Source organism: Tachysurus vachellii, chromosome 3, assembly GCF_030014155.1.
Source record: "Tachysurus vachellii isolate PV-2020 chromosome 3, HZAU_Pvac_v1, whole genome shotgun sequence".
Lineage (NCBI taxonomy): Eukaryota > Metazoa > Chordata > Actinopteri > Siluriformes > Bagridae > Tachysurus > Tachysurus vachellii.
The window spans coordinates 644,647-663,466 of NC_083462.1; the positions used below are offsets into that span (position 1 = coordinate 644,647).

At 41.1% G+C, this 18,820-nt stretch overlaps 1 pseudogene; it reads right to left on the reverse strand.

The window, feature by feature from the left end:
- LOC132842106 (interferon-induced very large GTPase 1-like) overlaps nt 1-16,624 on the reverse strand; it is a 17,773-nt pseudogene extending 1,149 nt beyond the window's left edge.
- Nucleotides 16,625-18,820: the final 2,196 nt, after the last annotated feature.

Consider the following 18,820-nt stretch of genomic DNA (forward strand, 5'->3'; position numbering starts at 1 on the left):
TACATTTGTTGTGCAGAAATCAGTGGAGAGATTTGTTGTTCCTCTGTAATGCCACCCATTGATACCATGTACCCTGTGGAAGGGGACACTGTGATCTCCATCATGTCCCTCTATTGTGTTGGTACAGATGGCTTTACAGAATGGACACTGAGCCCAGCAGCATTTACAGAAGTATTCAGTCAGAATCTTATCTGGACTCTTCCTGAACTTCTCCATTTTAAGATCAGACATGCTGTTAAACTTCCTGTTCAGCTCTTCAGTAATGAGGGAGATTTCTTTTCTCACTACATCTGTAAGCAGCTGAAAATCACTGATGTCTTTACAGTTACTTCCACTCAGATGCTCCGTATTGTATTCAACATCAACTTTCAGACCACTGGAGAATTTTTCCAGCCAGATATTTGCATCTCCTTTGCTCTCTGTCACTTCCTGAGTTGCAGTTTCTGCTGCAGTGATTACACACTTCTGTTTGTGTTGAAGAATTCCTTTAATGTGAGCAAGAACTTTGGGGTTTTCTTTAGTCATGAAAACTTTTACAACATCTTTAATAAAGCTCTTAAAATGTTCCTTAGGTGTCAAGATGTAGCTCATAAATCTTTTAAAGTTCTGCTCTTCTGCAAGTGATCTGAGAATGTGTTTCTCCAGGTTTGTCCTGTTTCCATTAAATTCTGGACAGTTTGCCTTCATTTCATCAGCCAGAAATTTGGCAGCACTGTTGTACACACTCTGTAGGATAGAGTCTCCAAGCTGTCTGCAGATTAATCCTCCAAACACTGCTGTAGATGTGGAGCCTTCACAGGATTTCTGAAAAACTCTGTAGTATTCTGGCTTCATTTTCTCAAGATAGATTAATGGATCAAAACTCTCTTCAAATTTCTTCTGTTGCTTTTCAAACTCTGCTTTCGCAATGTCACACACATTCAGAGAGAGATCCAGTGAGAACTTTTTGTTCAACTCATAATCTGGAGACTGATATTCAGCCACAGCTTCTTTTACCAGTAGAACGATCTCTTGAATGTAGGCTGGTTTGTAGCCTGTCTTTGCAACTGGTTTTGATTTAATCAGGTCTTTAGTTTGCTCAATGACTTTAAGGATCAGTTGCCTTATAGAGTCTTGGCTCTCAGGTGGTAACTGTAAAAGCCAACCTGTAACTTTCCACTTTTTTTTATGTGTTATATAGTTCTTATAATCACCTCACGTGCTTATGTTCTCATACTTTTCAGATTTCCTCTCAGACAGAAGTTTTAATTCATAGAGTTCACACAATATTTGTGTTATGTCCTCTGCTATGTTCATTTGTGTTCTAGTCAGGTTTGCAGTCAGTTCAGAGACCCAGTTTTTCCACAATAAATCAAAATGTTCTTTTAACTGCTTTTCATCCAGCTGCTTTTCATCCCTTTTCAGATCCAAAGCCAGCTCTTTGCTCTTTTTAAAAAGTTCTGCCTCATACTGAGATTTCTGATCTTCCAGGTTTTTGCAGGTTTGCTTTTGGTTAATGATCTCACGCAGCTCTCTCACTGTTTGTGTCACAAGATCATCATGCAGATTTTGAATCTTTATCATAAACTTTCCTCTCCATTGCTGAATAAGGTCTCTCCTGTCTTCATTTTCCTCAAAATAACGTTGCACTGATTCTGTCACATTATTAAATGTTTCTCTCATTTCATCTATAATTTCCTTTCTCTCAACTTTGCTCTGTTGTTTGTTGTTGATGCTGGTGTGTAGTTTGTCTTGTATATCTAGTATAGATTTCCTGAGATCCCAGGTCCATGTCCCATATTTCTCCTCCAGTTTTCTGTATTCTGCGATCTCCAGTGTGTTTCTGAAACTGAACACAAAGTTTTCACATAGAAGTGCATCCCAGAGATCTTTAATCCGTGATTTAAACTGTGTCAGTGTTACAGTAGGACTTTCTGTGGCTCTGTATAGTATTGTCTTCTTCAGCTCTTCCACATGTTCAGTGTATAATGGGTTTTGAGGAGCCATGGGTGGGCTTCCCTCCCACAGCTGTGCAAAGTATCTCACATCTTTTTTTATGTCAAATGCTATGACGTCACTAAAATGTTCTGCTTCATAGGATTCCTCCTCACCATCCAGCTTGGTCATTCTATCCAGATTATCTTGTAATCTTCTCTGTCCCTCCATGTTTTTCTGTCCGGCTGTAACATCTGGAACATTCTGGTGGACAAACAAACAGCTGGGATTGAGTTGGACCTTCTTCATCCTCAGGAAGGCCTGAACAACAATCTGAAGGATGTCCTGCATCTCAGCAGGGTTCTCACCAAAGATGTTGATCAAGGTCAGGTTTCCAAGACCAACAACGAATGTTGCGAGTTCATTGTCATGATGTCGAGTGGATGTTCCTGCGAGCTCAAGTGCTCGAAGTCCTTCAGTATCTACAACTAGAATGTAGTCAAACTTCAGCTCTTCCTTCATCTCCTCTGACACTCTGACCAGCTGCATGAAGGCTCCTCTGGTGCACCTTCCAGCACTGACAGCAAACTGGAGTCCAAACATGGCATTCAGCATGGTGGATTTCCCAGAGCTCTGAATCCCCAAAACTGACAGCACAAACACTCTCTGATCCCCCAGAACCTTCACAAGTTCATCTAGAACTGCTGAAACCCAGATCAGAGGAACATGAGAAGCATCTCCATCCATCAGCTCCAGTGGATATCCTGAAAGCATGAGTTCAGCTGCAAGGGCAGGAAATAGAGGAACGCTTGCTTTGTGCTTCATTTCTGTTTTTTTATTTTTACAGACTGATATGACTCATATATCTGTCCCATCTCCCTGAGTATATGTTCTAAACCAAAAGAAGCAGACTTCAGCTGCTCTGACAGTTCCTCAAGCTTTTTTTTTACTTTCCTGTTGATCTGCTATATCATGAGATTTCTTTACTTCCGACATTTTTGACCAGGTTTCATCATACTCCTGATGTAAGGTGGAGAGACGTTTTACAGTGAAATTGTTCAGAAGGACTTCAACCCATTTCAGGAAGTACAGTTTCGCATCAGCATCCTCAGAATTCAGTCCTTGGATAAAGCAGTTCATGAATTTGCTAAGACCATGTTTTTGCTGCTGTTCCCGGATTTGATCCATTTCCTTGTTTTTTTCACTTGTGTACTTGTCTATGTTGTGTCCATGAGGTCGGTGTAGTTCTTTGTTGCTCTTACACCAGTCATGCCACAGTTTCCCCTGACATGGTAGACTTGTTTCTTTGTGTAAGGACTGGTCATTATTCTTCAGCAGAGACATTATCTTCAAGGCAGCTTCCTTTCCTTTCTTACAGAGTCCATGATCTTCATCAACTCTGACCTGTGTGGCTTTGGCCAGATCTTCTAGTTTAAAGGTGTTTGACGTTTCTGATAGACAAAGTCTGATAGTTCCTTTCAGTTCTTCACATACATCATGCTGATTTCTGTCCTTTACTCCAACACTGAACTTCCCCTTTACCAGCTCTGTTACAGCAGAATCATCATCTGTCAGAACACAAATCAGAGGCTTTGGGGAGCTAAAGAGCCGTTTCACTAATCCCTTGTAGTGATTTTTCTGACCAAAATCAGGTATAAAGACAACATTCAGAGAGGACATCCTTGTTAAAATATCATGCTGTGTCACATGAGCTCCAGCTTCACCATGAAGATTACAGAACGCCACACAGTCAGGGAAATGATCAGTTTCCTTCCCAGAAGGGCAGTACCAAGCAATCTCCACCAGTCCATCCATCAGTAACTGGTTTGTGCTGCTGCCTGGACAGTTTCTGTGGAAGAATGTGTGTTGTTTTTCATTGATCAAGCTGTTAATCAGCTGAGACTTAGATGAAGATACAGAACCAAACCTAAAGAATGCCACCATTGGAGTTTCTGTCTCAACAATCATTTTGTCCTCACTAATGGAAGTTCTAGTATTCCAGCTCTTCTTGACTTTGCGAAAGGTCCAGAGAGGAAACTCGATCTCTCTGGTGAGGGGATTGGGCACCAGCAGAGGCAGAGCATACTGACACTGAGCTAGTTTAGTTGCTATGAGCTGCTTTAGGAAATGATCAGAGCTGTAGAACACCGCCATCTGGACATCCATGGGGTGGAGCTCAATTTCTGTCTTTTCAGTATTTCCTGAGAGTTTTTTTGGTTTCCTTTCTAATGCAGTATCTCGCATTGTAATTCATTGTTAGTAGCCGCTTTAGGAAGAATTGGGCCACATTAATCTCAGGATTGTTGTAGTTTAGTGAGGATTTAGTAATTTCAAGGCAGTCGGTACTTTTCAAACATTTCTGTTGCCAATCCATAAGGTTAAGTCTGCTCATAAGTGCTTTAATTTCTTCTTCCTGTGGAAAACAGAAAATTACATTAAAACTTATTGTACTATTTCACTACCAACTGCATGCTTCTTCCCTCTGGAAAAAATGACACATGAATAACTAACAGATTCTATACTGTTGATATAAAGAGAAAGAATATCCTGAACCAAACAGTAATTGTCAGTAATTTTTGACTGATTTGCTCCTCATCTCCCACATCAAGCTCTTGATGGTAACAACATTATGTCCTTGTTCAGGTCATGACTAATTGCAGCATGATCTCCCAAAGCTATAGTGGGGATTTGTGAGTCAGTAAAGAGGATAATAGAACAGAGATCACCTGTCTAATAGTATTAATATAATATTCCTCCTCCACTAACACAATGCAACAGCCAGACAAAACCCCTTCCTGTTGTTACTTCTGGGATTATGGAGATAAATACCGAGGCCATGCCAGCACTCTGTTGTCAAGTATCTGCTTACCAAGCCTTTGTATTTCTACAATATTTTTGCCTTTCATGTGTATGTCATCTGTTTATTACTGTTCTGGATTTTGCATCTTGGATTTGTTTTCCTAGTTATTTATTAAATATGCTGTTCTGCAAATGGATCTCTCTACCTTATCCTTACAGAATACTTACACATTTCACCTTTCCTTCTTTATAGGCCCCCAGCATGCCTCTTTATAGGCCACCAGCACGCCTCTTTATAGGCCCCCAGCACGCCTCTTTATAGGCCCCCAGCACGCCTCTTTATAGGCCCCCAGCACGCCTCTTTATAGGCCCCCAGCACGCCTCTTTATAGGTGCCCAGCACACCTCATTATAGGCTCTTGGGCACATAGCTGCAATTAGCACAACTCGCGACACCTGTGCCAGAGTTAGAGTGGTAATAAGTATCAAAGCGAGTAGCACGCTGAGAGGTAATATATATATATATATATAATGTGTCAATAGGAGTTAGGAAAAGAGTTTACAAGTGAGTTTCAGTGCAGTAATCTGTATCGGAGCTCCGAGAGGTATTCCTCGACTGATTCTTTCCTGCCTGCCCGGTAGAGCTATAGTCCCACAATTTGGGGATCTTAGGCCCCACGGGGCGAACCCCGCTTCGGGCATTCTGCGTCATCACAAGCATATCCCATATTTCCCTCATTATTTTCTGGTCACAAATATATATATTTATATACAGTATACTGTATATACACAAATAAATATATCTGTGAGCTAAACCCCCTGCACTTTCCCCTTATTTATATTTTCACTGATTTACAACCTACCCTGTCATCACACCCTATCCAGCCACATGCTTTTTCTATCTGCTCCAGACGCCTGTCCGAGTCCCTCTCCACTACACGAGTGAATAACAGGGCCGGACCCAGTTTCCCCTCCTCCAAGTGTAACCAGAACCCCCCCCCCCCCCCCCCCTAACAATGAATGCCCGGAGAGACCCACCTTTATCATCTTTATGTTCTCTTAATCTACAAATCCCATTAATACTACACATACTGTCTATCCCTGAGACACAATCAATGGAGGAATAAATGAGACACTAGCTGTGGGATTCATTCAGCTCTCTACATACCCAGCAGCCTTAAGCTTTTTCATGGAAAAGAAAGATTGAGGCCTGCAGCCATGAGCAGACTGCTGGGGACTAAATGCTATAACAATCAAACACCCTTACCCTCTACCCCGGTACCACCAGCCCTGGAACAGCTTCAGGAAGCTCAGATAATCACTAAACTATATCTGAGGAGTGCATACAACCAGTGTGATACAGGAGGGAGATGAGTGGAAAAAGGCCTTCATCACACTGCACAGACAATATGAATAAAAAGTAATAATAATAATAATAATAATAATAATAATAATAATAATAATAAAAATAATAACTAGATTTGTAAAGTTCGTCACGGCAAACTTTGATCTTGACTTTGACAAAGCAAGTATTTGCAAAGGCCAGTGTTTTTTGGAGGCGAGTGGACAGAAAGCTAGGGTGCCAAAACATTTGGAGGCAAGTGGAGACGAGCATGTGACATCATCCGAATACTCTTGAGGTAATTCCCCTCATTGGGCTGAGTGTTTTGATATATGACATGCTTCTACAAATACATGCTTCTAATCATAACTTATAAATAAAGTACTTTATAAACAGCCACAACTGACACGAAGTGCTTTACACCATAAAATAAAGATAATAAGTATGTAGTCAAAAGAGAAGAAGATGATAAATAACAAATGTCCCCGTATGGTATTACTTGTCAGCAAGTCAACCCACACTATTGTGTGTGGCACGGCCACTTCCGGGTCGGCAGCCATCTTGGTCATGGCTCGTCCGGGTTGAACACATTTCATACCACCCGTTACTATTTAAGCACACCGACAGTGAACACTTTTCACCAGATGGTCTTTGCTATTAGCCCTGTGCTTGTAAATGCCTTATTCCTTAAGTTTCGATCTCGGATTTGCTTTTTGATGTACTTTATTTCTCCGCGGCTGGTTTTTGCCTTCTCTCTTTTGGTCTGTGTTTTCAGCAGTTGTCTGCTGTTTTGGTTTATGGATCACAATTTGACTTTGTTTTTCACTTGGATTATTGCCCCTCTGTGTTGATAGCTCCCCAGGCATCTCCACATACCCGTAATCATATGAGCCCACAATGGCCAGATAATTGGAGGTGGCCAGGGAGAACAAACGGGTTGAATATGGATTACCCCAGGACCTTGACAGCTCAGCATGGAGGTTTGGGGAAAAAACATGAGGTTCCTATGTGGGGGTGAAGTGTGGCCTAAGATAAGATTGTCAAGCTTGGAGCAGACGATGCTAGGCTTTTCCTCAGGCTAAATGTAACCACCTCCAAAAGCTCTTTTAATGCCGGTGGCAATTTAACTAATATTTGCTCCTCATCTTCGACATGAAGCTCCTCAGAGCATGACAGAGACAATATTATATTCTTGTTAAGTTCAGGAGAAATCAAGCCTGAGCTCCTGAATCTAAAGTGGAGATATGCAAATTGGGAAAGCAGATAAGAGAACAGGGTTCACCTGTCTCATGTTCCACCTTGCTAACTTGACCTGCAAGCCCCAAGATCTAAGTTGGCAGACTCAGGACGCAACTCACGAGGCACAGGCAGGAGAGTTATAAGTCCCTTGAGAGCCACCTGTGCTCTCCCAAACACAGAGAGAGTGCTTCTGCCATAATAAACTTTCTGAATTGTAATTATAATTCCTATTCTTTGATATTGTTAAAGGAATTACTCCCAGGTCTGTGAGGGACAATGCACTGGGGAGATATATAGCTTGTGTCTTCAAATAGAGAAGTTCCCTGTGCCTGTTGTTGCCTATGTTCACACCAGTGTTTATGATTACAACCATCAGACACTTAATTTTTAATAAAAATATTAATATTTTAATCCAATGTCACTTTACAACAATTGATTTTTTTCTGTTTTTAAATACAATATCAAACCACATGTAATTTTAATGTACCATTTGTAATTCACTAATATGGGAGAACTGGCAAGACCATAGATACAGTAGATACGGTAGATACGGTAGATAGATAGATAGATAGATAGATAGATAGATAGATAGATAGATAGATAGATAGATAGATAGTTATAATGTTATATCAGATCTGTATAAACTCTATCTATTTTAACTTCATGGAGAAAACGTAAATTGATCAGATTTTAAACTGAAATTGAATAAGATGTTATTTGTCTCTAATTGACACACAGTAAACCAGTTAGCACCAGATTCTGAACACCAGACAGAAATAAAGTGTCTATTTTTGATGGATGTTGTGAAATGTTAAGTGATCGATTTACCTTTTTTGGAACTGTTTCAGGGCAGCACTCCTTCATTTCCTTAATTTCATCAATTCTTTCTTGACCAGTCTGGTCTTTCTGCCACATGAGATATGTGCTTTCTTTCATAATTGTGTTATATGAATTTTGTGCTTCCTTTCTCATCTTTTCTTCTTCATGCAGTCTGACATTGAGCTGATTATTTATTTCCTCTAAAGCTCTTCGCTGTTTCTCCTCCTCTGCTTTTATCATTTGTTCACGTTGATCCTTTATTTTACTTTCTTCTATATGGCGGTGAAGCTGGTCTGAGACTGCTGTAGTTTTCTGTCTTTCTTTATCAAGATTTTCTTTCATTTTTTGCAGCTCCTCAGTTTTGGTATTTAATTTGTCTTCAAGATCGGTTTCTTTCTTCTTGCAATAGTCCATATTCATCTTATATGTGTGTTCTGTATACTTTAATTTCTGTCTTTCTTGATCAAGAGTTTGTTTCATTTTTTGCAGCTCCTCAGTTTTGGTATATAATTTGTCTTCAAGATCGGTTTCTTTCTTCTTCCACCATTCCATATTTAACTTATAGTTCTGCTCTGTATCTTGTATTCTCTGTTTTGCTTCCCTTCTCATCTTTTCTTCTTCATGCAGTCTGACATTGAGCTGATTATTTATTTCCTCTAAAGCTCTTCGCTGTTTCTCCTCCTCTGCTTTTATCATTTGTTCACGTTGATCCTTTATTTTACTTTCTTCTATATGGCGGTGAAGCTGGTCTGAGACTGCTGTAGTTTTCTGTCTTTCTTTATCAAGATTTTCTTTCATTTTTTGCAGCTCCTCAGTTTTGGTATTTAATTTGTCTTCAAGATCGGTTTCTTTCTTCTTGCAATAGTCCATATTCATCTTATATGTGTGTTCTGTATACTTTAATTTCTGTCTTTCTTGATCAAGAGTTTGTTTCATTTTTTGCAGCTCCTCAGTTTTGGTATATAATTTGTCTTCAAGATCGGTTTCTTTCTTCTTCCACCATTCCATATTTAACTTATAGTTCTGCTCTGTATCTTGTATTCTCTGTTTTGCTTCCCTTCTCATCTTTTCTTCTTCATGCAGTCTGACATTGAGCTGATTATTTATTTCCTCTAAAGCTCTTCGCTGTTTCTCCTCCTCTGCTTTTATCATTTGTTCACGTTGATCCTTTATTTTACTTTCTTCTATATGGCGGTGAAGCTGGTCTGAGACTGCTGTAGTTTTCTGTTTTTCTTGATCAAGAGTTTCTTTCATTTTCATCAGCTCCTCAGTTTTGGTATTTAATTTGTCTTCAAGATCGGTTTCTTTCTTCTTGCACAATTCCATATTCATCTTATTGTTCTCCTCTTTATCTTGTATTCTCTGTTTTGCTTGATAAAGAGCTTCTTTTGTTTTAATCAGCTCCACATTTCTGTCTTCTAGATCACTTTCCCTTTTCTTCAGCATTGCCAATGTCCCTTGATGGTATTGTTTTTCTGCTTGTATTATACAGTTCAGTCTTTCTGTCTCTTGTTTGTGTTTTTCTTCCAGTTCTTCTCTCTCTCTCTTCATCTGCTCCTCCATTTCCTTCAATATCTTCCCTTGTAGTTCTACTTGCTTCTGCATTTCGACCTGCTGGAACATCTCATTGGTGTAGTAGCTTCCTCCATTCACTGCCACCATGTCATCAATCTTATCCAGGAGAATCAGGACCTGGTCGTTGCTGTTTGTTTCATTGTTGTCAAAAGCATGATATCTGTCCCCACATTCAGACAGAAGTGTCCTTAAATGAACCCCAGCTTTTTCCACATAATGTTCAATTGTCTTTTGTTTTAGCGAATCACCTCCAGTAAAGAGCACGATCGTGTACATGTTAGATTTCTCACCAAAAGTCTTCTCAATGATTTCCACTGTCTTTCTCTCCTCTGGTGTAAAGCGTTGTCCTATTTTCAGTATCAGCAGGAACACATGAGGACCAGGTGATACCATTGAGATACATTTAACAATCTCTTTCCTGATCTCTTCATTATCAATATTAGTGTCGAACAGACCTGGAGTGTCGATCACAGTAATCTGTCTCCCACAGACTGTTGCTGTCTCTTTCTGACACACACTGGTTACTGATTCATCAGACAAGTCTTCTTTAAATACATCTTTCCCCAGGATGGTGTTTCCTGTTGCGCTCTTCCCAACTCCAGTCTTCCCCAACAGAACTATTCTGAGTGTGTCAGAGCTTTTTGATAAATCTGTACAAATAAAAAGAATCACTGAGTACTGACTCATATGTGACTACACATAATAGAGTTATATTATAAAATAATATCATAGTTCTAATCTGACGGCTCCAGAATCATGTAAAGAGTTAACCAACAAATGTAATTATAGCAGATATGCTAATGGTCAGATGTATGATGGAACAAAATGCTATTAGGGTATAAACTTTTTAGTGATGATAAACTTCAAATAACAATGTTTTTTCTACTTAAAATAGCAATCAGACCGAAAAACTCTTATTTTAAATCAGTAAACATGTTACCTTGTGTTTGACGTCTGTTTCTCTTGAGTTCAGTCATTTGTTTTTCCAGATAGTGAATTGTACGTTTGTATGTCAGCTGTGCTTCAACCTGGGCTTCAGCGTACATGGTCATCGTATACTGACGATTGTTGTTTTTTGTAAGAAGGTCTTTAACATGTGGGAACAGATTTACTGCATTTATTTTCCTGCTGTATAAAATATATCGTCCTCCAAATGTCTTTATCACAGCCTGAAGCTCTTTATCTAAGTCTTTATTTGGTGACTTCTGGGTGATGATGAATACGGTGTGGTCATAAACTCTGGAGCTGAAGATCCTCTGAAACATCTCTATTTCTGCTTTAACTTCATCAGTGAGAAGACCTTTAGGAACAATGATGAAGAAAGCATCAACTCCAGGATTACAGGCAGAGACACATTGGAACGTCTGACGCATCACTTCCTGTTCTGAGAGTGTAGTGTTGTAGAGAGCAGGCAGCTCCACCAGCGTGATCAGGTGTCCACTCACTTTTTTCTGCTTTACACACACTGAGCTGGACTCTGTCTGGTCTGGTGAAGTGTTTTTACCTCTTAATCGTTTAGATATTGAGGCCTTTACTTCCTTTTCTCTGCCAAGCAGCACAATTTTGAAATGTGTGGCATCTACAGTCAGACAAACTAAAAAACAACAAAAAACACAAATAAATTTAGTTAAGGGGGGCACGGTGGCTTAGTGGTTAGCACGTTCGCCTCACACCTCCAGGGTCGGGGTTCGATTCCCGCCTCCACCTTGTGTGTGTGGAGTTTGCATGTTCTCCCCGTGCCTCGGGGGTTTCCTCCGGGTACTCCGGTTTCCTCCCCCGGTCCAAAGACATGCATGGTAGGTTGATTGGCATCTCTGGAAAATTGTCCCTAGTGTGTGGTTGCGTGAGTGAATGAGTGTGTGTGTGTGTGCCCTGCGATGGGTTGGCACTCCGTCCAGGGTGTATCCTGCCTTGATGCCCGATGACGCCTGAGATAGGCACAGGCTCCCCGTGACCCGAGGTAGTTCGGATAAGCGGTAGAAGATGAATGAATGAATGAATTTAGTTAACAAATAATTATTTAATAATAATAAATAAAGTTAAAAACAGTGCTAGTAAATTGTATGCTTAAATGTTAAATGTTACAAGGCATGTTACATTACAAGGTATAATCTAAGTTGTAAGATTTGTATTCCTTTGACATATTTGTGAGAAATAGTGAAAGAGTGATAAACCTTAAACCATGTTTTATGACCACTGTTTCTAATGAGATGTAAAAGCTTATATGATTTTCTGTATCACACATAATCAAATGATTGTTCTTGCCTCATGAGGAAACACTATGGACTAGCCGAAACAAAGAAATGTGAGTTCCATCAGGACACTATTACCTTCTTGGTAATCATCAGCTAACAGGGGGTGTAAATTGACAGTAGCAAGGTGCACACCATCACAGTTACCAATATCCGTCTTCTGATGGTCTGGGGATGAATGGATCTGACACAGTTGTGAAGTGTGGCAGAGGACCCATGCACGCCTTCAAAGAGATGCTTGACACCAAAGGCGTCCTCTCCGACCATATCAAGTCACCTACCATCTTCAACTGCCACCTGACCAACAGATCTCAAACAGGCACGTGGCCTCACCACTACTGACCACACCAACACTGACCCCCTACCTCCAATAGAGGTCGATAGAGCCCTGACTTACATTGCATACACATCATGGACTCTCAAAGACCAAGAGGTAACATTCAATATCTTGTAGAATGGGAGGGTTATGGCCCAGAGAAGAGGTATTGGACCAAAGCCAATGACATCCTCTATGACTTGCTCACAGGAGAGTTCCACAGAGCTCAGACTAATTGCCCAGCACCCAGACCAAGCAGGAGACCATGTAATAGAAGAATAACACTGAGCGGTGTTCCAAGGAGGGAGTTTCCTAAAGAACCCTTCTCCCATTCACCAGAGGGAGCCCATCCCCATGTTTTTAGCACTTCTGGCTTATAATTTACTTCCTGGTTATATGCTTTTTATACCATGCTCAACCATGGCTTTTATACCAACATCTGCACAAAGTATTGTTAGTTTATACTCTTTAATTGCTTGCATTGTGGACTGCATAGTCTTTTGTCTTTTCTGTGTTTGGTGATTTTTGCCATGTCTTATCAACTCTGATTCACCAAAATGTAAATCTGTTTGCCAAGTGTGCAAAAAAAGGGGTTATGAATTTAATACCACCTGCTCCCAAGCAATCGTTACAGTCTATGACGTAGTAAACTAAAAATAAATCAATTTTTATATTTCAAAACAATTCCTACCCTAGTTACTGAGCACACAAGTCCTGTAACTAAAATGTAGTATGCCACCTTAGATTGATTTGCATATTGAAACAAAAGAGGGTCTACCACTGTGATAAAAGTTCTTACAAAATTTTTACATTTATTACCTTTGGTAGTCAAAGCAGAATGATGTTCTTCTTCATCCATCTGAACATATTTTTCCATTTTGTCTGGTTCTTCATGCTCTTGTTCCATGAGAGCATACTGTTCTATTTTTCCAGTTTCTTCCGTTTCTGGCTGTACATTGTACATTTTGTTGCCTATTGCAGTCTCAGCATCTTCATAAATCTCACAGAAAAGTCTTCCTTTATTCTCCTTGACCATCTCTTCCATCTTCTCCACAAGATTGGCCTGGGTGCATCCACTGAAGTTTAAATGTCTGTAATTACATTCAGCAATGACCTTCTGTATGACATTGTCCTCTACCAAACTAACACTGCTGCTGATTTCTATGTTCTTTGTAGTTATCACCATGGTGTATTTATAGGCCTCCTCAGACAGAGATGAGAGAATATAATCAGCTCGTCTTTTGTCTGTTTCACTGAAACTTTCTGGCTCTACAATGAGCATTATGACATGAGGTCCAGGAGCCGATAGAGACACACACTCTTTAATACACAGTGTGAGCTGATGATGTGAGAAGGTTTGGTCAAACAGATGAGGTGCGTTGATGATGGTGATGTATCTTCCCTTCACATGTCCTCTGACTCTCTCACACTGAAGTACTGAATGTAGAGGATCTTTAGTCTCCAACACAGATCTGCCCAGGAGGAGGTTTCCCACACTGCTGGTGTCTGAGACACTTTTCCCCAAAAGAATGAACCTCAGCTCAGACACTGCAAAAGAAGAGACTCATTAGTGAGATACTGTATAGAGGTCATATTCCATCATATTATTTTTTGACAGTTTTAAGACCACAATAAAACAATAAAACCATAAAATGATAAAACAATAAAATTATAAATAATAAAGTTTATGAATGTAATTATATAATGTTTACTGATAGGAATAGGTCAAAGGTCAGACCTTTGATCTGACAGATTTATGTCATGATTTTATGATGTTAGGTTTAGGTTAAAAGTTCATAATAATAAAGTTAATGATTGTATTGATATATTGCTTACTGATCTGAATTATTTGTGTTGACTCCAAGGAGCCCCCTTTCCCTCCGACTGCCCTTCTTTCATATTGATTAGGCCCATTGTATCTGCTTCAAGTAGTCAAGTCAAGTCAAGTCACTTTTATTGTCACATCACCACAGCACGTGTGCATTGGTGAGTGAAATTCTTATTAGCGAACTCCGGAAATTACAGAAATAAGTATACAGATAATGAATTGACATGTGAAAATGTGCAATATGCTCATACATATAGTCAGTACACACAGTGTACTATTGTCCCTAATTACAGTAGCACTACACATTATATGCAATATGTACTTGCATTGTGTATGCAGTGTGTATATATATATATATATATATATATATATATATATATATGTGTGTGTGTGTGTGTGTGTGTGTGTGTGTGTGTGTGTGTGTATGTGTATGTGAATATACATAAATATATTATATATGAAAAAATTATAAGGTGCAACAGATTCTACAGGTACAGAGTGTCATGGGTGTGCATCATATGGTAAGTAGATAGGTGACAAGTAATTAAAACCATGTGTTTGATCCAAGAGGTAGAAGACAAGTATTTTTTTTTAAAAGGGGGTTTATGACCCTCAGATGAAACAGTATTGTAGGTGATAGGAGACAAGTAATTAAAACCCATCTTTGTTTGATACGGGGTAATAGGGTTACCCCTCCCCTCAGACTGGGTGGTAATCATTCATTCATTCATTCATTCATTCATTCATCTTCTACCGCTTATCCGAACTACCTCGGGTCACGGGGAGCCTGTGCCTATCTCAGGCGTCATCGGGCATCAAGGCAGGATACACCCTGGACGGAGTGCCAACCCATCGCAGGGCACACACACACTCTCATTCACTCACGCAATCACACACTAGGGACAATTTTCCAGAGATGCCAATCAACCTACCATGCATGTCTTTGGACCGGGGGAGGAAACCGGAGTACCCGGAGGAAACCCCCGAGGCACGGGGAGAACATGCAAACTCCACACACACAAGGTGGAGGCGGGAATCGAACCCCGACCCTGGCGGTATGAGGCGAACGTGCTAACCACTAAGCCACCGTGCCCCCCAGGGTGGTAATCAAATCATGATTATTCCACCCCGCGGAGAAAGCCATCAATGGAACAGAACTTCTACGATCTCCTTCTAAATATTAAGAGATCATGGCCTTTTCATCGTAATAATTTCATAAGTTTGATATTACCATATATGAGATTTTCAATATGAAATATTTAGAAGAGTGACTTATATCTATAAGTTTGATAATATAATAAAGTCTGATTTAAATACATTTATTACAGAACAAGACCAGACTATCTGACACAATTGTCTAGGAAAACATATCAAACACGGCCCTCCAGGGGAATTTCATTCTGACTCTTAGATTTGTTTTCAGTTGACTGTTTTATCACATATTACTAAGATAAAATATGTTTTTTTAGACAACTGTATTGAGATTATTTCCTATGACGAGTATCATGGAACGTCCGCACGAGGCCTAAGAATGTTGGAACATCGGTTCCCGGAGACTACGCATCTGATAAAAAAGAGAAAATGCGAAGTGAGGTTTGATCCAGCCAGCTGGCATGATCTACAATGCTACTTTAATCAATTTGACAATTTATTCTTGACAAAAGCTGAATTTGACAAAGTAAGACTAAAACTAAACCTTGATTAAGAGTGAATCTTTCAAGTGAATCTGTTTTGAAAATCATAGTACCAAAATATCCATATACAGTATGTACTGTCACGGATTTGCCAGGTTCTCCCCTCACACAGCAAACTAGATCCTCATCACCTGAGTCCTAATCGCCGTCACCTGGCACCCCTCATTACCTCACCACATACAAGACTCTCTCTAACACACACACATTGTCCGGTCTCGTAAATGCTAGTTTCCCGAGTTCGTCGTACACCAAAGGATCTAGATATTGTTGGCTTGCAACCTATGATGCGGCATGTGTGTGTTGGAGCTTCACCTGGACTTCTCCACCCTCACTTACTTCATTCACTTCTGCTTTTTAATAAACAGTAATTTTACATTATCTCTGCCTCCGTCGTCTTCTGTCCCTGACAGAAGAGCAGACCGACAAAATATTATGTCTTACCAGGACTCGGATACATACCCAGGACTGGTCAACATGCTGAGACAAGAGTTGCTACAAACGCCGGGGATACAAGCACGGGGACTACTGCCGCACACACAGGTCACAGCAACGAGCAGTGCTACCGTCGTCACAGTTCCCATGGCCAATCCAGCACCATACTCTGAAGTTGCGGAAGAATGTAAGGGATTTCTCCTTCAATGCTCGCTAATCTTTGAAATGCAACCATTTCCCTACAGATAGCAGCAAGATTTCATTCATAATATCACTACTCACTGGAAAGGCGCTCCGTTGGGCCAAATCGATCTGGCATCAAGAGGGATCCTTTTGTACTCCATTAAGGAATTCACTGCCTATTTCCAAGAGTTATTTGGTATTCCTGCTGGAGATACAACTCACTCTCAGTCATTTTCTATTGCTTATCCAAACTACCTTGGGTCACGGGGAGCCTGTGCCAATCTCAGGCGTCATCGGCCATCAAGGCAGGATACACCCTGGACAGAGTGCCAACCCATCACAGGACACACACACACACTCTCATTCACTCACACAATCACACACTACGGACAATTTTCCAGAGATGCCAATCAACCTACCATGCATGTCTTTGGACCGGGGGAGGAAACCGGAGTACCCGGAGGAAACCCCTGATGCACGGGGAGAACATGCAAACTCCGCATGCTAGCGGCTGCTAGTGGTTGGGATGAGCGAACACTGATGACAACCTACCCTAATGGTTTAAAACCTGAACGTCGTCTGCAGTTATCAGCCTTCGATGACACCATTGGGTTGGAGAATTTCATTCAGTGAGCCATTCAAACGGAAAATCGAATGTTATCCTGTAATTTAAATACTCCCACACAGCTCTGCCTGCCAGAACTGCACTCTCCAGGACCAGAACCCAAGCAGCTCGATTCAACCAGGATCTTACTGTCAGAGCGTCTTTGATGGCTGACCCAGGGTCTGTGTCTGTACTGTGCGAGCAATGGGCATGCGAGAATGCCCCATCTGTCCTCCAAGAGCATTGGTGAGTACAGTTCAACCCGTAAAACACATTTACACCCCAGTCTCAGCTTTGCTCGACTCTGGGTCAGCCGGGAACTTCATCTCTGCCCAGCTCTGCACTCGGCTCAACATCACAAAGGAACGCATATCCCAAAGACTAAGAGTTCTTTAACAGGCAAACCCCTCAACCAACATTGTACCAGTGAAATCATGCTGACAGTGGGATTTTTTCCCAAGGAGAACATCAAGCTTCTGGGTATAGAGAATTCAACTGCTGATGTGATCCTAGGACCACCCTGGCTGATTCAAAACCATCTGGAGCTCTCTTGGGACACTGGTGAAGTAAAAGTGAGCAACCACTGTTTTCCACATTGTTTTCTAAAATTGCCCAAACCGTGTCATCCTACAGTGTCAATGAAGGTATGCAGCACTTCTATTGAAAGCCCTAAGAATAATGTGTCTGTATCTATCCCTCCAGAATACACAGCCTTCAAGGATGACATTTGTCCCAAGAGAGCTTCGAAGTTAAAACCTCACCGGCCTTGGGACTGTGCGATTGATTTCCTTCCGGGTGAAGCAGTGCCTAGAGGAAAGATCTATTCCCTAACCATCCCCGAGCAAGAGGCCATGAATAAGTACATCAAAGAAGCGCTGGACCAAGGATATATACGACCGTCAACTTCTCCTGCTGCATCTCCCTTTTTCTTTGTCTCAAAGAAGGATGGTGGTTTGCGACCCTGCATCAACTACAGATGGCTGAACCAAATCACCAAGAAGTTTCATTATCCTCTTCCCCTCGTCCTATCGGCGCTCGAACAGCTCCGAGGTGCAAAAATCTTCACCAAGCTTGATCTACACAGTGCATACAATCTGATACGTATCCGAAAAGGAAACGAATGGAAAACAGCTTTTGTGACCCCGACCGGCCACTGGGAATATTTGGTGATGCTGTATGGCTTGGACAACGCACCGTCCATCTTTCAGGACTTCATGCATGCCAAGGCTTGGCTGAGTATTTTAATTCAATTTTGAGTTATCTTGAGTTTATACTTCAACTCCTTACTTTTTACAAAGGATGAAATACTTTTTGATATATTTACTTATTTGTTTTCCCAGCGTCCGCTTCTAGCCGGATAGCACCACTAGCTTGTTAGCCCGGTTACCGCTAGTACACAGTTTCACACCAATTATTTCTGTTGTACTTGCTCTATATCATGTCGGTTGTGTGTCTGCCTTTGAGTGCAGGTGAGGACACGTTCAAGCTGCACTCGGTGGAACTGGAGCTGGAGGCTGTGGAGAAGCAGATCCGTGACATACAGGTGAAGCAGGCTGAGCTGCGGGAGCGAAAAGCCGCACTGAAAGCTCCCCAGTCGGTCACCCAACACCCTGGTGGAGACGGTTGGAAGCACAGCACCCACGGCGAGGATCATCGTGTCCGGACCGCTTCCCACGTACCAGCGAGGAATCGAAAGGTTCAGTAGACTTTTTGCTTTAAATGGATGGTTACAGTCATGGTGTCAGACTCAGAATTTACTCTTTATTGATAACTGGAATGTTTTCTGGGAGCATCCTAGGCTGTTCCGTGCTGACGGCCTGCAAC